Source organism: Canis lupus, chromosome 30, assembly GCF_011100685.1.
Source record: "Canis lupus familiaris isolate Mischka breed German Shepherd chromosome 30, alternate assembly UU_Cfam_GSD_1.0, whole genome shotgun sequence".
NCBI lineage: Eukaryota > Metazoa > Chordata > Mammalia > Carnivora > Canidae > Canis > Canis lupus.
In genome coordinates, this window is record NC_049251.1 from 37,944,226 (window position 1) to 37,960,421 (window position 16,196).

Consider the following 16,196-nt stretch of genomic DNA (forward strand, 5'->3'; position numbering starts at 1 on the left):
CCTGAATCCAGGACTCCTGCTGCCTCTCCCGACCTCCCTCCAGCCACATCGGGTAGGTGTCCAGACCTGTTCCAACCCCCCGCCCCTCCCACCAGCAGCTCTGCCCTCCCTTTATCTTCATCCTTCCCTTTATTTATTTTTTTTAATTTTTATTTATTTATGGTAGTCACACACACAGAGAGAGAGAGAGGCAGAGACACAGGCAGAGGGAGAAGCAGGCTCCATGCACCGGGAGCCCGACGTGGGACTCGATCCCGGGTCTCCAGGATCGCGCCCTGGGCCAAAGGCAGGCGCTAAACTGCTGCGCCACCCAGGGATCCCCCATCCTTCCCTTTAAATATGCCTCTTCCCAGAGTCCGTTGGCGCTCATCAGCGCAGATCCCGCGCCCCCCCCCTCCCCGTGATGCCCCAGTGGATGCCCCGACCCTCTGCGGGGGGCTCTCAATAGGAGGAAGGAGGCGCAGGGAGCAGCGAGGCCACACGGTTGCCTGGGGTGCGCACCCCGTTCCGCACAGACACTGGGCCTCAGCGCTGCGCCCGGCCCCTAATGGGCCCCGAGACAGAGCTGTGAGCCAAGCAGACGCGGCCTCTGCTGTTCCTCGGTTTGCACACCAGACTGTGGCCCGGAGAGGAGGACACAGGTTCGAGGAAACGGCCAGCTTGTCCCCACGCTGGGGGTGCGGGTGATAAAGTTTGGCTTCGACCGTGGAATAAGGACGTTTGCAGAAATGTATTGGGGTTCAAGGTAATCACACCTGTAAAAACGGAAAATGATCAATGAATGTCAATACCAAGAAGAATTGCCGCCTTCTAGCTTCACACAAAGCAATATGCACACACCAACCCAAAAGTGACTTCTGTTTGGGAGGAAGGGGAAGAAATTAGGTGTCTGGCTCTATCCAGGAATCAACCATGAGGTTTCCTTACGTGGCAAATGGCCTTTGGAATCTGAAGGATGACATGGCCTCTCCGGGCACGCCAGGGGTCCCCTCAGGATGGCGCAGTCAGCGTCCGCTAGAGGACAGCAGAGAGCTGCAGATGCTGGAGAGAAGAGCCCTGGGTGAGTTCACCCCCCTCCAGAGGGCCTGAGCAGCCTGTGAGGACAATGCCAGCAGCAGTGCCCCGGTTCCTCCAAGCCAGGCATCCTTCTAAGGGCTTTATAAGAAACTACTTCATTTGGTGCTCCCAGCAACCTATGCCGGGGATGCCGGGGATGCCGGGGATGCCGTTGTGCTCACTCCGTTCCGCAGGTGAGGAAACGGGCTGAGTAACTCGCCAAAGGACGCACGGCCAGTAAGTCCATGCCGGACGCGAACCCTGAAGCGGAGCTGTAGGGCCCGCACGCATCACGCCGTGCAGTTCTGTCCCTGTGAAGAGGGGCAGGATGGAGAACAGAGGAGGCCGCCGAGGTCGCTGCCGGCATAACCCCCACGGGCTCTCCAAGGCCAGTGCCACAAGCAGGCACCAGACAAGGGCTTTTAGCTAATCGAGAACCTCGACTCCTCTGTCAAGTAAGGTCAGAAAATCTGAGCTTTCCCCCCCCCCAGATGCCCCACATGCTTCACCAGGGATATACGGCACCAGTGAACCCCATCACCACCTGCAGCCGGACCCAGCCCTCCGGTGCCCCCACCATGGTGCACCCTTCCAACCGCCGTGGCCTCTCACGCTTAGACGTGTGAAGCTGGCTCCAACCCTCCGTTCCCCTGTCCCATAGGCAGCCCCCACCCCGCCTACCCCCATCATGGCCTGGCTCAGGCCTCCTCACTGCAGTCAAGAAGGGGCTGTCGGAGAGGCTGGGGTCCAACAAAGATCAAGAGGACATTGATGAGGATCCTGTCCAGGACAACCTTGAGGGGAGCTGAAGACCGGAACCCAGTCCTCTCTTGGTTTTCTTCTCTGCAGAGCTCCTGCTGTGTGCGGGCCCAGCGCTCACGGCACAGGTTGCAAGGGCATCTTGCTGGGTGCCCCGAAACAAGCCATTTATCCACCCTGCCTTCTGTTCTTTCCTCTTCCATAAACTGAGAGGTTGGAGACCAGGAGTTTTTAGCTGGGGACCGACATTGCGTGGGTTTGTCTGAGTACATCTGTCTAGATCAGGCCTTCTCAGACTTGGCAGTGTTGATGTTTTAGCCTGGATCATTCTTTCTTGTGGGGGCCTGTCCTGGGCATTGTAGGATGTTTAACAACATCCGTGGCCTCTACCCACTAGATGCCAGTAGCGCCCCCTCCCTGTTGTAAGAGAAAAGTAATGTCTCCAAACATTGCCAAATGTGCCCTGGGGGTTCAGAAACACTGTAGAAGAGGGGCGCCTGGCTGGCTGGGTTGGTTAGGCCTCCGACCCTTGATTTTGGCTCAGGTCATGATCTCAGGGTCATGAGATTGAGTGGGGCTACGCACTGGGTGAGGAGCCTGCTTAAGATTCTCTCTCTCTCCATCCAAAGAAAAGAAAAGAGGAACATTGTAGAAGAGCTGCAGGAAAGCCCTGGGCTAAACCGACAAGTTCATCGGTGCCCCCTCCTGTACGATGAGGGGGAGGTGGGGCTGCCCTGTGTAGGGTGAAATGAGGCGATTGGCAGGAAGTGCTCAGCCCTGTCATCTTTCTCATCCCTGACCTTCTGGAATTCTAAAGGGTCAACTGCCCACAGAGGGGCGGGGATGCCCCTTTTAAGAAAGAACCTGAAAAGGCCCATTCTTACCCAAAGTTCTAAGGGAGGAGCACTTCAGGTGCCCTCTTTGAAGCCTTTCTGCCTGCCTCCCCCATCGGCGGCCAGGCTGGGAGGGGCGCAGGAGGGTGGCACGCTGCCATGGACCGTTTGGGAGAGGAAGAGGCAGGACCTCCTCTGGGCCCCGCTCTCTGTGAGCCCTGCCAAGGCCGCCCACACTTACCGCCTCTCTGGGGCCCCTTAGCCCTCGCCTGGCTGGCTGCCCTCCACCCCGGCACCCGTGGACGCAGGCCCCAGCCAGGGGCCTCACCTGTGTCCCCAGGAAAGCCCCGAGGGGAAAACGGGCCAGCACTTGGTGGCAGATGTTGGAAGCCAGTCATCCTGCTTCCCAAGGCAAACCCCGCATCCTTTCTCTCCTCTTCTTTGGCGGCCTTCATTAAGCTCTGCTGTGCGCCCAGCCCTACTGGAGGGGCCCGGAGGGCAGGGGCTGAGCTCCGTGGTGCGCTGAAAAATGTTTCACAGCCAGCCTCTGGGATGGGGTGAGGGGCCCCAGTATGTGGCTCTTACTCATGTCTGTGGTGTCAGCATTCCTACCCTGGCAGGTATCAAGGCACCCATCTGACATTGATGAATGGCGAGTTGGCCCACATCCTTATATGGTGTGTGTCCACCCCCAGATACGATAGCCATAAATAGCCTAGGTTAGATAACAGTAAAATAATTGGGAAGTGATGCAGTTTTAGTGCGTATTTCCCTTTTTAAGAAAATGGTTTTCACTGTAAGTTTGTAAAAATTAGTTTCTAATGATGGCCGAGTTTAACAACCAGTTCAGAAAATTCCTAAAAATTGGGCAGCCCGGGTGGCTCAGCTGTTTAGCGCCGCCTTCAGCCCAGGGCCTGATCCTGGAGACCCAGATTGAGTCACAAGTTGGGCTCCCAGCATGGGGCCTGCTCCTCCCTCTGCCTGTGTCTCTGCCTCTCTCTCTGTCGCTCATGAATGAATAAATAAATACTTAAAAAAAAAAAAGAAAAGAAAATTCCTAAAAATTTAACCACGAGCTCATGAAAGCCATTTGAAGCCAGCTCCAGCTCCCCACTAGTGATCAGATGAGGTCCGAGACCCCGAGATCACACCAGCTAACTAGGGAAGACAGGCCCACCCAGGGTGGGCAGCCAGCGGTGGAGAACCTGGGGAGGAGCTGACCCTACCCAGGCGTTCAAGGAGGGCTTCCTGGAGGAGGTGGTGTCACACAGAAATCTGAGGGAAGAGGATCCCAGCTAGGGGTGAGAGTGTACCAGGCTGAAGGGAGTGCTGGCAAAAGACCAGGAGAGGAGAAAGTGCTTGGCGTGCACCAGAAACCAAAGCAAGAGGCCCAGTCCTGATGAGTGGAAGGCTGGGCTCCTGTGCAGGGTCTTCTGTTGACACCTCTGTCCCTTGGGGCAAGTCTCCTCCCTTCTCCAGGCATCTTCCTTCTGTCGGACTGAGGCCTTGAGCCAGATGGCCGCCAGGCCTGTTGGCTGTCTAGAGCCCCCAGGGTCTGCGGAGGGGCCTGCGGCGGGAGGCGGGTGGAGGCAGCCCACATCCTGCCCTCTGCAGCCAAGTGTTCACCTCGCTTCCCTTCTCCCTTCTAGCCAGCTCCCCCAGGTGATGCCCGAAACTCCTGGTTTGGCTGCAGAAAGTAGCTCTAATTACAATTATTTAGAGAGCAGTGTGCTGCGTCTCCTAATTACCAAGCCGCGCAACCCCAATTACATGTCTAAGGAAGCGTCTCGGGAGCCCCTTTCCCGGGGCCAGCCTGCCAGCTGCAGCCCCGGGCCAACCAGAAATGGGGGGGCAGGCTGGCAGCTGCTGCCGGACCTCTCTCCATAGCTCCCTTCGTGCCAGACCACGCAGGAAACGCTGGTTCCGAGGCCAGCCCTGCGGCAGGGGAAGTGCCCCCCAAAGAGCAGGGCTTGAGACCCCGAAGGGCCAGAGGCAGGAGGCCGCCATGCGCAGCAGGTGCGCTGGCCCCGGCCACCCCACACGTCAGAGCTTGAGCCCGGGAAAGAGGCTCAACGTTTAGGAAGAGACCCCTCCCCACACCCCCCCCCAACTAGATGCAGACTCTCTGGCCTCGAGCCATCACCGCCCACTGCAAAACCCCCTCAGGAACAGCCCTCACCCTGCAGAGGGGTCGTGCAGCCCCGGAGCCCAGAGGACCCCAAGACAAAGCCTGTCTTCTCGTTGAGAGCTCCATTTACGAGGAAGAGAAGGCTCCCTTTGTGCAATGCCCGCCGCCAGGTCCCATGTCAACCCCCGGGCTACTGTGCCCTCCGTCCTGGGGGTCTCGATGGGTGCTGCCCCCTTTGGCTGGGGAACCGTGCCTGGCTCCTCAACCAAACCGGTTTCCAAGAGGACCCTGACCTGCGGCTCCCCAGGGCTTCTCCTGACGCTGGGCTGACAGTTCACAAGTGGCTCCCAGCCTGAGTCCCGAGCATTGCCGCCTCCCGCCTCCCACAGCCCGGCCATCCGGGGCCACCCACACCCACAGCCACACCATGCCCCAACCCAACCCCACGAGCTTCTTCTGCCCCTTTCCATCCAGCCCTCAAAGCCTCAAACTCTAGAACTTCCTTCTCCCAAGGATATTCAGATCCCATCCTCTGCCCCAGGACACCTGGTCCTGCCTGACTCAGGGCACCAGCCTCTGCCACCTAGAACTCTGCAAGGCCCCTGGCTGGTCTCCCCACCGAGTCCCAAGAGGCAGGGGAGCCTGGAAATCAGGTACACGGCTCCATGGGTTCCCCTCCTGGCTCCCCCGCTCACAGCTGGGCTCCGGGCCTCGAGCGAGCTACCTAGCATCTCTGTGCTTCATTTCCTTAGTACTGGCACCTGTCTCCTCGGTGCCTGTGGGCAGGATGGTTCCCGAGGACGTCAGAGTGGCCAGTGGGGGATGGGGACAAGGGGGGATAAAATGAGGCAGAGAGGGGCACAGGAGCCAGGTCTCAGGACTTCTGTGTTCGAATGAGGCTCAGGAACTTGCTCCTGAGATGAGTGGAGACCCTTCAGGGTAAAATCTCCTACCAACCTTGGTATCTTAGGTGGTGCCCAAGGGATGTCCTACCTCCTGTCCTACAGAAGCCAAGAGCCTGTCCAAGCGGGGTGTGGCTGCAGCCCCCACGTTGGCTCTAGAACCAGTGAGTGACGGAGCTCTGCATGGCACAGTCTTGCCTCTCTCACCACAGGGCACCGGGACGGGACACACTAACCCCCTGCTGGGGAGGGTGGGCCAGTGGCCGGGGCATGGCCCTGCCGGCAGGGGCCCGGGGGACAGTGGCCTCACATCCACCACCTATAAAGGCCTTTTGCAAACATATTATTAGCTTGTTTAATTCTCGTAACAGCCCCGGGAGCTGGGTGTCACTATCCCATTCGACTACGGGCTCACTGCACAGTGGTCCCCACATACCCACATCCAGGCACCGTCCTTGGAAAGCCCCCCATAAAGGCCACTTGACCCACACTCAATCCTCCAGTTGTCACCAGCTGACTGGCTCCTCCACCCAGGGGACAGACAGGATGGGCGGGGGACGGGAGTCACAGCGGGCACCCCGGAGACGGCGGGGCAGGAGAAGTAGAGGTGGGGACAGAGGAGGCCAGCATGCTGGCAGGTGGCAGGCTTGCAGTACGGAGAGGGGCTGGTGACTCATGGACGACAGAGGAGCATTTCCTCCTGGAGCCGAAACCAGACTGGGAGCGCCAGACAGGGAAGGGCGGGAGGGAGGAGCACACATCCTGCAGGTAAGGGTCCAGGTCAGCATTTCCGGGAGGCACGGCGACCCTCCTGCTGCCTCATGCTGTCGTCAGAGTCCCCCGCCCTGGTGGCTTTACGGTCAGGACCTCCCACCCTGTCCCACTGCCACAGACACCCAGGTTCAGCCACTGTCACCCCTGCTGGGACGACCATAGGAGCTTCAAATCCCCGACATCCTCCCACTTCTGAGGCTCCCATCCTGAGGCCAGGGAAGGCAGGCCTCCTGGGGTCCCCGTCCCCACCCCAGCCGCCCAGCTTCTCAGCTCCTCTTGCTTGCAGGCTCACAGGTGCCCGCTCCTCCAAGCCCTCTGCCTGGAATTCCCTCCCACCCCACACTTTGCCCATTCAGCACCTACTCTTCAGATTCAAGCCGAGTCATCTTCTCCTAGAAGCCTTCCCCCACCCCCCAGCGAAGCCAGACGCCCCCATGATGTGTGCCCTGACCATACGCCCCTCTGGAGCCCTGGCAGGAGCTGCATAGTGTCATGAGGTTTAGTCGTCTGGGCTGTGACAAGTGCCTGCCTCCCCCACCCGGTCAGAACTGGGCCTGGTGTGGTCTCCGTTGTCTGCAGCATGGGGTGCAGGGCCAGGCACTCCCAGAACGGGCCCAAATGAAGGGATGCCCTGTAGTGGGTCCACAGCCCCTCACCGCCCACCCCACCGGGCCCCAGCTCCTCTCGGGGGCCCTTGTCATCTGCAGGCCCTGAGCCTCCTGCTGATTGGGCTCTGTGGTGGGAACTGGGCACTCCGCCCCAGGCCCCAAGATCAAGGCCAGACTCAAGAGCCCTGTAAATTCCTCAGCAGGTGCCAGGGATCGCCTCTGTGACACCACTTGCCATGACCTACCGACTCAGAGGAAGCCAGTCCTCCAGAACCCAGCCCCCCAACAGGAGCAGCCCCAGCTGGAACCAGATGTCCAGAGAGGGTCAGGGCCCAGCCCAAGGTCACACAGCAAGGCTGCCACAGAGCTACGCCAAGAATCCAGGGCGCCGGCTCCGGCTTAGGGTGCTCCCCGCATATAATAAAAGTGACTATTTTTAGGAAGCTAATTAGCAAGTCAAATATGACTCCTGCTAATAATAATACCACCTTTATGCTTTTCAGTCTCTGCATCACCTCATTTGCTCCTGCAACAGCGGGGTAGTGAAGTAGGAGGTGAGCTCATTGGAGAGGTGTGGTCAGGAGAGAGGAAGTACGGGTCCTTGGCCGGTCCCCCCAGCTCCGCTTAGTGATGCTCTCCGCGGCCACGGTGCCCCAGAGGCTCCCCTCGCCAGGGCCTGGCTCCGAGCCTCTCAGGAGAGGTGACCCCCACCCCACCCACCCCGCCGAAGTCAGCCTCTTGTTTGTCCCCCGTTCCCTGCTGGCTGCAGCCCCAAACCTGCCCCCTCCAGCTGCTGGGCTTCAGGTGGCCCCAAGAGAGGGTATCCCCGGAGAGATCTCGTCCCCTGCCAGCCTCCAGCACCTGTACAGGATAGTCCTGGGCAAAGAGGGCCGGGCAGACTCGCCGTACAGCCGGGTGCTCCCCAGCTTGGGACCCCGCTAGGATGGAGGACATGATCCCAGCAGGGGCTGGAGTCCGATCCATCCCCTCATGCCGCAGGCCCACCTCCTCCCCACTCCCTCCTCCTCCTCCGCAGAAGCTTCTAGACATCAGCTGGCACCAGGCAGGGCCGGGTAGATGCAAGCATGAGGTCAGATCCTCGATTGCTTCCTGTGACCTTCCCGGAGGAAGGAGGAGGAAAGAGGGGCGTCCCACCAGGATGCAGCCGTGCTCTTCTGTCAGGGAAACGGGTCGGGGCAGAGTGTGACGGGGCCCCCCATTTCTCAGACAGGCCACCGCGGCCTAGGCCGGAGGGCTGTGCCCCTTGCCTCTGGAAAGAGCCTGCATGGAGCCCCAGGGGCCCAGCACCTGCCCGAGGCGGGGGAGGTGTAGGTGTAGAGGCTGGTTCCCAGGAGTCTCGGCTCCCAGCACAAGGACCCCTTCCCAGACCCAGGCTGGGGGGCCCTGCAGTCGAGAGGGCTTCTCATGGGGGGGCGCTGCAGGGGCTCGCACTGGGGGGCACTGAGACAGGCACAGCAGGTGCAAAGGCCTGGAGGATCGGAGGGGCTGGGCGACCGCCTCTCAGCGGAAGGCCCCTGGCCCGTGCCCCACCTCAGCTGGATAGACTGGCCTGCAGGGGAGAACCCGGACTCCTGGCCCACCACAGGTGGGCACGCACGGGCCCCCAGGTGTGGTGACTGCGCCCTGGGGTCTCTCCACCGGTAAGTCAGGCTAAGGCCCTGGGCCCCTGCCCAGGGAGGGGCTGCTTCCAGGACGGGGACAAAGGCCATCCCGATGAGAAGTGGGCCTCCAGGGGGCCCACAGATGCCCTGGGGGCAAGAGGTGCCTCCCCGTCCCCCCATTACCTGGTGGAGGGCTCCCACCCCGGCTACAGGACAGGGCTCTCCTGGCAGGGGACAGCAGTGATGCTGACACGGCAAGACCAAAGCTGTCCGTGAACAAAGGGCGATGGGAAGGGGGAAGGGGAGCCGCGTGTGCAGGAGTCGTTTCTAAGGTGGCGGCCGGCCTCACCGGCTGCGTGTCCGAGGGAGGAGGCGCGAGACCCGCTTCCCCCGAGTGTGTCCCCGTCACCGGCCCCTGGTGGCCACAGCTCAGGGCGCGCTCCAGCCTTCCTGTGCCCCCGTGCCCCCTGCCCCGATGGAAGAGGGCTCTGACTTCCATCTGAGGGCTGAGAGCAGGGTGTGTTCGGCAGCTCCTGCCCCTTGCCCCTGCGGGCACCCTAGCACCCCTCTGGGCAGGAGAGGGGGTCTCCATTAACAAGGGAGCCCAGAAGGGTCACGCTGAGCCCCAGGGCAGGCTGCGCCCAGGGAGGGGGACGCTATTAGACACCATGGGCCTCGTGGGCCCCCGTCACTGTGAGGGAGGCACCCCGTAGCGGGGCAGGTACCGGAGCCCCGAGGTCGGGCCTGTCACAGCATCAGGGGAGGAGCTGCCAGCAACCAGCGAGGGTTAGGAGCCTCGGGGAAGCTTTTCAGCTGAGTGAGCGACAAACGCTGGCTCAAGTGGAGTTGGTGCCCCACTTTCTGGCACAAGCAGGGCCCGGGACAGAGTGTGCGGCGCCAGCAGAGGCAGCGCAAGGTCAGGGGACAGGTGGCAGCAGGCCCCCCTCCCCATCCTGATCCCGCAGGGGAAAGTGAGGCCCACTAGGTAGGAAGGGAGGCACTGGTGCTGGGCAGGAGTCCCGCCGTCTGGGGGGCGGGGGGGGGGGTGGCGGGGGCAGCTCCCTAGAGCTCAACGGAGCACCATGGCCTGCATCACCCCGGTGCTGTGCGGCTCAAGTGCTGGGAGGCAAGCAAGAGGGGATGTGCCCTCCGGAGCCGGGTCCTGGGACTGCCCCAAGACAGCATCGAGCTTAGACCCAGGCAGGAGGGGCCCCCATCCTGGACCCCACACTCTAGAGGAGCCCACCCCTCCTCTGGCTTCATCCCTGTGAGCGAAGGAGACCTGCCCTCCTCCTGATGCAGGACCCCAAAATCCTCTGCCCCGCAGTCTGCATGGGCCTTTCCCCCAGCCCTGCACCTGGTATGTACACCCTGGGCCTAAGAGGTGGCCTGGACTGTGGATTAAAACGTGGCTGGATGGCCTGGGGCAGCCATGGGTGACACCCACCTTTGGAGTCAGGGGAGGGGCTGAGGCTTGGCTCTCCCCACCCTGCCACATGCCTGCCACTGGGACCCCAGGAGTCCAAGAATTAATGCAACCTGACCTTCCAGGCTATTCTCAAAATACGTTTATCCACGTGGGAGGCTAATTTTGTTAGCTTGATTTATAACTTTTAAATATCTAGACGTGTGATGGGCAGCCCGGGGGGCTCAGCAGTTTGGTGCTTCCTTCAGTCCAGAGTGTGATCCTGGAGTCCCAGGATCGAGTCCCACATGAGGCCCCCTGCATGGAGCCTGCTTTCCCCTCTGCCTGTGTCTCTGCCTCTCTCTCTCTGTGTCTCTCATTAAATAAATAAAATCTTAAAAATAAATAAATAAATATCTAGACATGTCTTACGTGGGCTTCCATTTGTCCTTCTGCCCCGAGCCCCACGACTGTGAGGGGTGGGCCTAACAGAGGTACTCCGTGCAGGTCCCACACCACCACCATGTGCTTCTTCATTCTTGCTCTGAAGCTCATGGCCTCTTTCCTTCCAGATGCCCTCAAAGGGACATGAACCCCAGATTCCCAGGCAGGACCGTCAACTCCCTGAAGCAGAGGCCAAGTCCTAAAGCACCACTCCGGTTCATTCCAGAGCTGACTCAGGCCCCGTGTGAGCAGCTGATGGTGGGGGTTGTCCCAGGAGGTTAGTGGCCTGGAGGAAGGAAGTAGAAGTCACTGAGCACCTCCTGTGAGCTGGGTTCTTGAACCATCTCCCCTAATCCTCAGAAACCCTCTGGGGACATTGTCTTTGTTAGCATCCCCTTCCTGCAGATGAGAGGATGAAGGTTCACCTTTGGGGAGCTTACTGACCTTGCCCAAAGTCACACAGGTGCTACGGAGCCTCCCCTCTAAGCGCCAAGCCCACACTCTTTGCACTTGAGCAGGAGAAGAAAAGTGGGGGGCATTCATAGGAGGCTAGGGGCAAGCAGAGTGCAGACCCCTAGGGATCACATCGGGGGAGCCAGGTCTAGCCAGCATGCCCAGACCTGAAGTTCTGATCCCCTTCGGAGCCAATCCCCAGTCCCCAGCGGGGTGCCCTAGGGACTGCGGGGGGTCCGAGAAGCAGTCCATGGGCCGAGCACCCTTTCAGAGCCTCTCTCGGGCCCCGAGTGCCTCTCACCAGAGGTAGCAGGACTCTTTCATAGGGTCTGTGAGAGCCTCGGGAGGCACAGGCCTCCAGGAAACCAGCACCCAAGATAAGAGGGGAGATGAGAGGTTTCCCCAGCAACGTGGAGCGTCCGGCTGACCATGTGCAGGGGACAGGTGACACCACGACCTGGCCTCTCCACACCTCCGTGTCCGTGCCCTTCATGTCACTACACAGCGTGGCCTTGGGTGAGTCACCGAGCCTCCCACAGCCTCAGCTTCCCCATTTGTCAAGAATGACAAACAACAACGTCCTCTCGGTGAGGCCCTTTCACCCCAGGTGAATAATAATGCTCCAGGCTTGGCCCCTGCTCGTCGTGTGCGTGTGTACGTGCGTGTGTGTGTGTGTGTGCATGTGGGTGTGCGTGTGTGTACGTGTGTGTATGTGTGTGTAGGGGGGAGGGATATACAACAAAAGTTAGTTCTTTTTCTCCAAAATGAAGAGGCAATTCCGATTTTCAGAAAAGAGGAAGTGGACGATTCCTGAGAACCTTTAGCCGGAGGGGAAGCCGGCCCTGGGGAGAGCCGGGCTCTGCCCGTTGAGCAGTGAGGCCAGGTGTGCGCGTGAAGGGAGAGGGGCCCGGACATGGACTGTGAAGCCGGCACCTGTCCCCTGAGTTCTCGCCTCCCCCATCCGCTCCCTCCCAGCGTGCCTGGCCCCTGCCCTGGACACGCGTGGGCCCCTGGAGGTCTTCCCAGGCAGGGACAGAGGCGGGCGGAGGGCCTGGCAGGCTGGGCTCCGGGGACGGGCTTCAGGCCCCCTGGTCCCGCTCCCCCCTGGTTCCCCTCATCAGCAGCAGCCCCCCCCCCCCCCCCCGGGCTCCCAGCCTGCGCCCAGGCCGCCCTCCCTGCGGGCCCAGCCTTCTCCCACCGTCTGCTGGCTTGGCCCCCCAAAGCCGTCCTCCAGGGGCCCGCCGGGGCCTGCTCCTGCTTGTTCCAGAAATGTTTTCAAAAGACACCTCCGCTCTCACCGGTTTCCCTTCCGGTCGTCTCACCGCAGCGGGAGTGGCCACGACTTTACCTGAAAAGATGTCACACTTGCCCCACTCCTGCCTCCGGCCCGCCCTCGCTCTGACCCTCTGACCGGATCCCACCCATTCCTCCCCTGCCGGGACCGGGAGGAGGTCATCGCAGCCTTGTCCCCCGGAGGCTCCGGGAAGCTCCTCGCTGACCTTCACCCTGTCTCGCCTGCAGCCCAACCTCCCAACCTCCTGCCCACCCCCTCCGCCGCTGCTGCCCCCAGCTCTTGGCACCAAACCCTCCGCTTGGGTCCTTCCCGCCCTCCAGGAGCCCCCTCGGCCTCACCTCCTGCCCAGCCTGGCAGCTCTTGAAAGGGTTGTCCTTACTCCGGCTCCACGGCCACCCACCTCTCACCGCCCCCGACCCGAGGTCTGACTCCCGTCCGGTGCGCCAAGGTCACCGGCAGCCTCTCCGCTCCTCGTGCCACTTCGCTGCCCGCACCAACTCGCCTCCTCAGGGTCGGTCTCGCTGCTGACCTCTCACCCTGGACCACCCCCCGCCGCTCGGGCCCCGGCCCCCTTGTCCCGATGCCACCTTCACGTGAGCTTCCACCCAGAGCTCTGCCCCGAGCCTTCTCCTCCTCCTCCTCGGGGACAGACGTCTCCCACCCCGGCTCATGCTCCTGCCTCCTCCGGGCTTGGGCTCCCCGGCTCCTCTCTGCACCCCAGGCCAGACACCGCCGCTGGCTGCCCCTCAGGATCTCCCTGAACCTGCCCTCCCCTGCGCCCCTTCCCCTCGTCGGCCCAGATGCTGAAACCAAGCACACCTTTCACTTTCTCCCACCAGATCTCAACGAGGCATCCCGTGCCTTCTGTGCTCTGTGAACACCCACAGATGCACCCACCACCCCCAGCCCAGGGCTCTCCCCAGGGCCCACTCTGCGATCCACTTGACGTCTGAGAAACACGACGAGCGTCCCAGCTCCGGCTCCTCTGCCTGGAATGTCCTCCCCGTGTACGTGCAAGGCTCACCCCTCGGCCGCCTTTATGCCTTCATTCAAACGTCACCTTCTTGGTGAGGCTTGACCTGACCGTGCCATCTAAACCTTCCCGAAGCTTCCTTGACCAGGACTGCCAGCCACCCTTACCTTTATTGTATGTTTTCCACGCTTCTAACGGACTACGTCATTTACATAGGATTACATATATTTTTAAAGATTTTATTTATTTATTCATGAGAGACACAGCGAGAGAGGCAGAGACACAGGCAGAGGGAGAAGCAGGCTCCCTGCGGGGAGCCCGATGCGGGACTCGAACCCCAGCCCGGGATCAGGCCCTGAGCCAAGCGCAGCCATGGTTTTGCTACGTGAGTGAATGAATGGTGGGATCTCGGGCTCCTCCCCTTCCGCAGCATCCACACCCCACACATCACCAGGTCTCCTTTCCACCTCCCTAAAATTAGGCCTTCAAATCTGCACCTGAGTCCTCATCCTATAGCCACTGCTTCACCCCCAGGCCCTATGGCTCTGGTGTCTGGGCTGCTTCGGACTCTCCCTTGCCCCCCGCCGGCCCCCGCCAGGCCGCCACCCCGAGAGGCAGGACCAGGAGCCAGACTGGCTGGGTGCTTCCCCTGGCTCTGCCAGCTACTGGCTGTGTGACTTCGGGCAGGTTCCCTAACCTCCCTGTGCTCTATTCCCCCGTTCGTGAAACAGGGATGATGATAACAGCACCTCTGTCGTGGTGTTCGGAGTTGTTGAGAGGTTGAATGAGACAAGGTGGTGAAAGCATATTATAAACGCGGGCTGCTGCTTTGCGGTCGCCAAACCTGCTCACCAGACAAGGCAGAGCAGAACCTGCTGAAGCCTGTCCCTGGGCTCCTGGTGGTTTTCGGTTTCTTCTCCGAAGGATGGGGACCCTCTCCTTCTGATGTGGTCGCCCTGTGACCCGCCGGCATTGTCCCTTCATTCCGATCTCTCTCTCTGGCTGAATTCCCCAGGCCTCCTGAGCTGTCAGGCCGCGCCCTGCCCCCGCCCAGGCTCGGGCCACCCTCTCTACCCTTCGCTGACTTGTACTTGCCTTTTCACTGGACAAAAATTCCGGAGCTTTTATCGCACCCTCGTACACAGAGAGCTTCCACATTCTTCTTACAGCTGCGTGGTGGCCCACGGACACGCCGCAGTCCCGCCCGGCCGCGCCCACCCAGGCGCAGGTGCTCCGAGCAGCGCTGCCCGGAGGCTCTGTGCACCGTCCCAAGCACGTAGGCGTGTCTGGAGGACAAAACCCCAAAGGTGGGGTCGCCCGACCAGAGGTGACCAGCGAGGTACGGGCTGCCTTCCTGCTGCGCCTGCGTGCCCCGGCCCAGGAGAGCCCAGCTCGGGGTGCAGAGCCCGGGGCTGCTCGCAAGTAGGGCCCGAGGGCGACCTGCCGCTGTATGCACAGGCCCTGGGGACCCAGCGGGGAGCACTGGGATGCCCCCCGGCCTCTCCAAGGACACTCTGAGGCTTCATGCCCGCCAGGGGCAGGAGTACGGACTCCCGCCCTCCTGGGTCTCCTTTCCTGGCCGCTGCCTCTGAGCTGCCCATCGGCACCTGCAGCACCCTATGTGGGTCCCGCCGGAGGGAGAGCGGGCTCGGCCAGCGAGCAGCTGCAGGGCCACTTCCTAGCTGGGCCTTGGCCGTCACACCGGCCCCCGAAAGGCGGACTGACCGAGCTCGGCGACACTGTGGTGGGGGCGCACCCCCCCCAGTGCCGAGGGCTCCCGTGGGCCGCGTCCCGCCAGCCGCTCGAAGCCAGAGCCCAGTCGGTGGCCATCTGCCATGGAGTGGGGGTGCCTGTGCCGGCTCCTCCCGGGAGGCCTCCTGGCACAGAGCGGAGGGGCTCAGGGGTGCCTGGCTGGGGCCTCAGGGTCCTGTCGGAGCCTCCCTATTCGCCCTCGTGTCCCCCCACATCCACTCTGCCCCAGTCGGTCATGTGGAAACACCCGAGCTCCCCGCCGAGGTCATTCTGGTTCCCACCGCCGCACCCCTGACCTGGCAGTTGCCCTTGGCCCCGTCTTTGCCCAGCTGACGTCTACTTTTCCACACAGAATCCAAGAATCACTTTGGTGTTAATGCCCCCCACCCTGGGTTCACTGCTGTCAGGACTCTGGCCCCCACTGGCCGGCCGGTCCCAAGGGCTCCAGTGAGGTCCTCACAGTACCCCCAGCCTGGGCAGCTAGGCCCTCCAGGGGAGTTTTAGCCATGACGAGCACTTGGCCTCGCCGAAATCCCCCACCTGACCGTGCCACAACCCCAGGGCAGCCCCAAGGGAACACCAGTCCTCCAAAGGCCGTTTGCTAAAGATCTAGAAATTGCCCCCAAAGCCCCACGGGAGCTCCATGATGGGGAAGTGAGGCCTTCGGGAAGCCAGGGTAGCAGGCGGCGCTTCCAGGACATCATCTTCTGGACTTTCCCAGGCCCCCATGACTCGAGTTTCTCCGCAGCATGGGGGCTGCCACGGAAAGAGATCAAAAGATAACACCAGACTGAGCAAGCCGGGCCTGAGATGAAGAGATGAGGGGGTGTAGGGCGAGGGAGACCAGCAGGCAGGATGGGCGTGGGAGCCACAGGGCTCCCTCCCAGCTCCTGGAGCTTCCAGCCCACCCACTTGGGCACCCGGGTCTGGTTGTCCCAGCTGTCTCCATCCCATCCACGCTACCACCACTGCCTTTGCCAGGGCCGAGGGCGCTTCTCCTGCTGTCTGGGAGGACAAGGGGCTGCATCCCCACACACCTCAACACCTGCTCTGGCCAGGAACTTCCCCCGGGGCCCCATGAGTCACAGAGCATGAGGGCAATGGTGAGCTCATCGCAACTTAGTCCTAGAAAGTATGAGCTCATTGAGCAAGCTTTTCCCAAACCTTGCTTTTGAGACCAGCCACCGGAGGTT

The 16,196-nt window shown here is 61.5% G+C and overlaps 1 long non-coding RNA gene across 3 annotated transcripts; it reads right to left on the reverse strand.

Moving 5' to 3' along the window:
• Positions 1-247: 247 nt before the first annotated feature.
• On the reverse strand, positions 248-8,041 carry LOC111093391. Of its 3 annotated transcripts, none has more exons than XR_005381392.1 (3): positions 7,922-8,041; positions 928-1,041; positions 248-755 (listed from the first exon to the last, which is right to left on the reverse strand). It is a non-coding gene; the product is annotated as an uncharacterized LOC111093391 (long non-coding RNA). The 3 variants fall into 3 exon arrangements; XR_005381390.1 differs by lacking the exon at positions 7,922-8,041 and adding an exon at positions 2,977-3,395; XR_005381391.1 differs by lacking the exon at positions 7,922-8,041 and adding an exon at positions 1,738-2,224.
• Between the last annotated feature and the right edge of the window lie 8,155 nt (positions 8,042-16,196).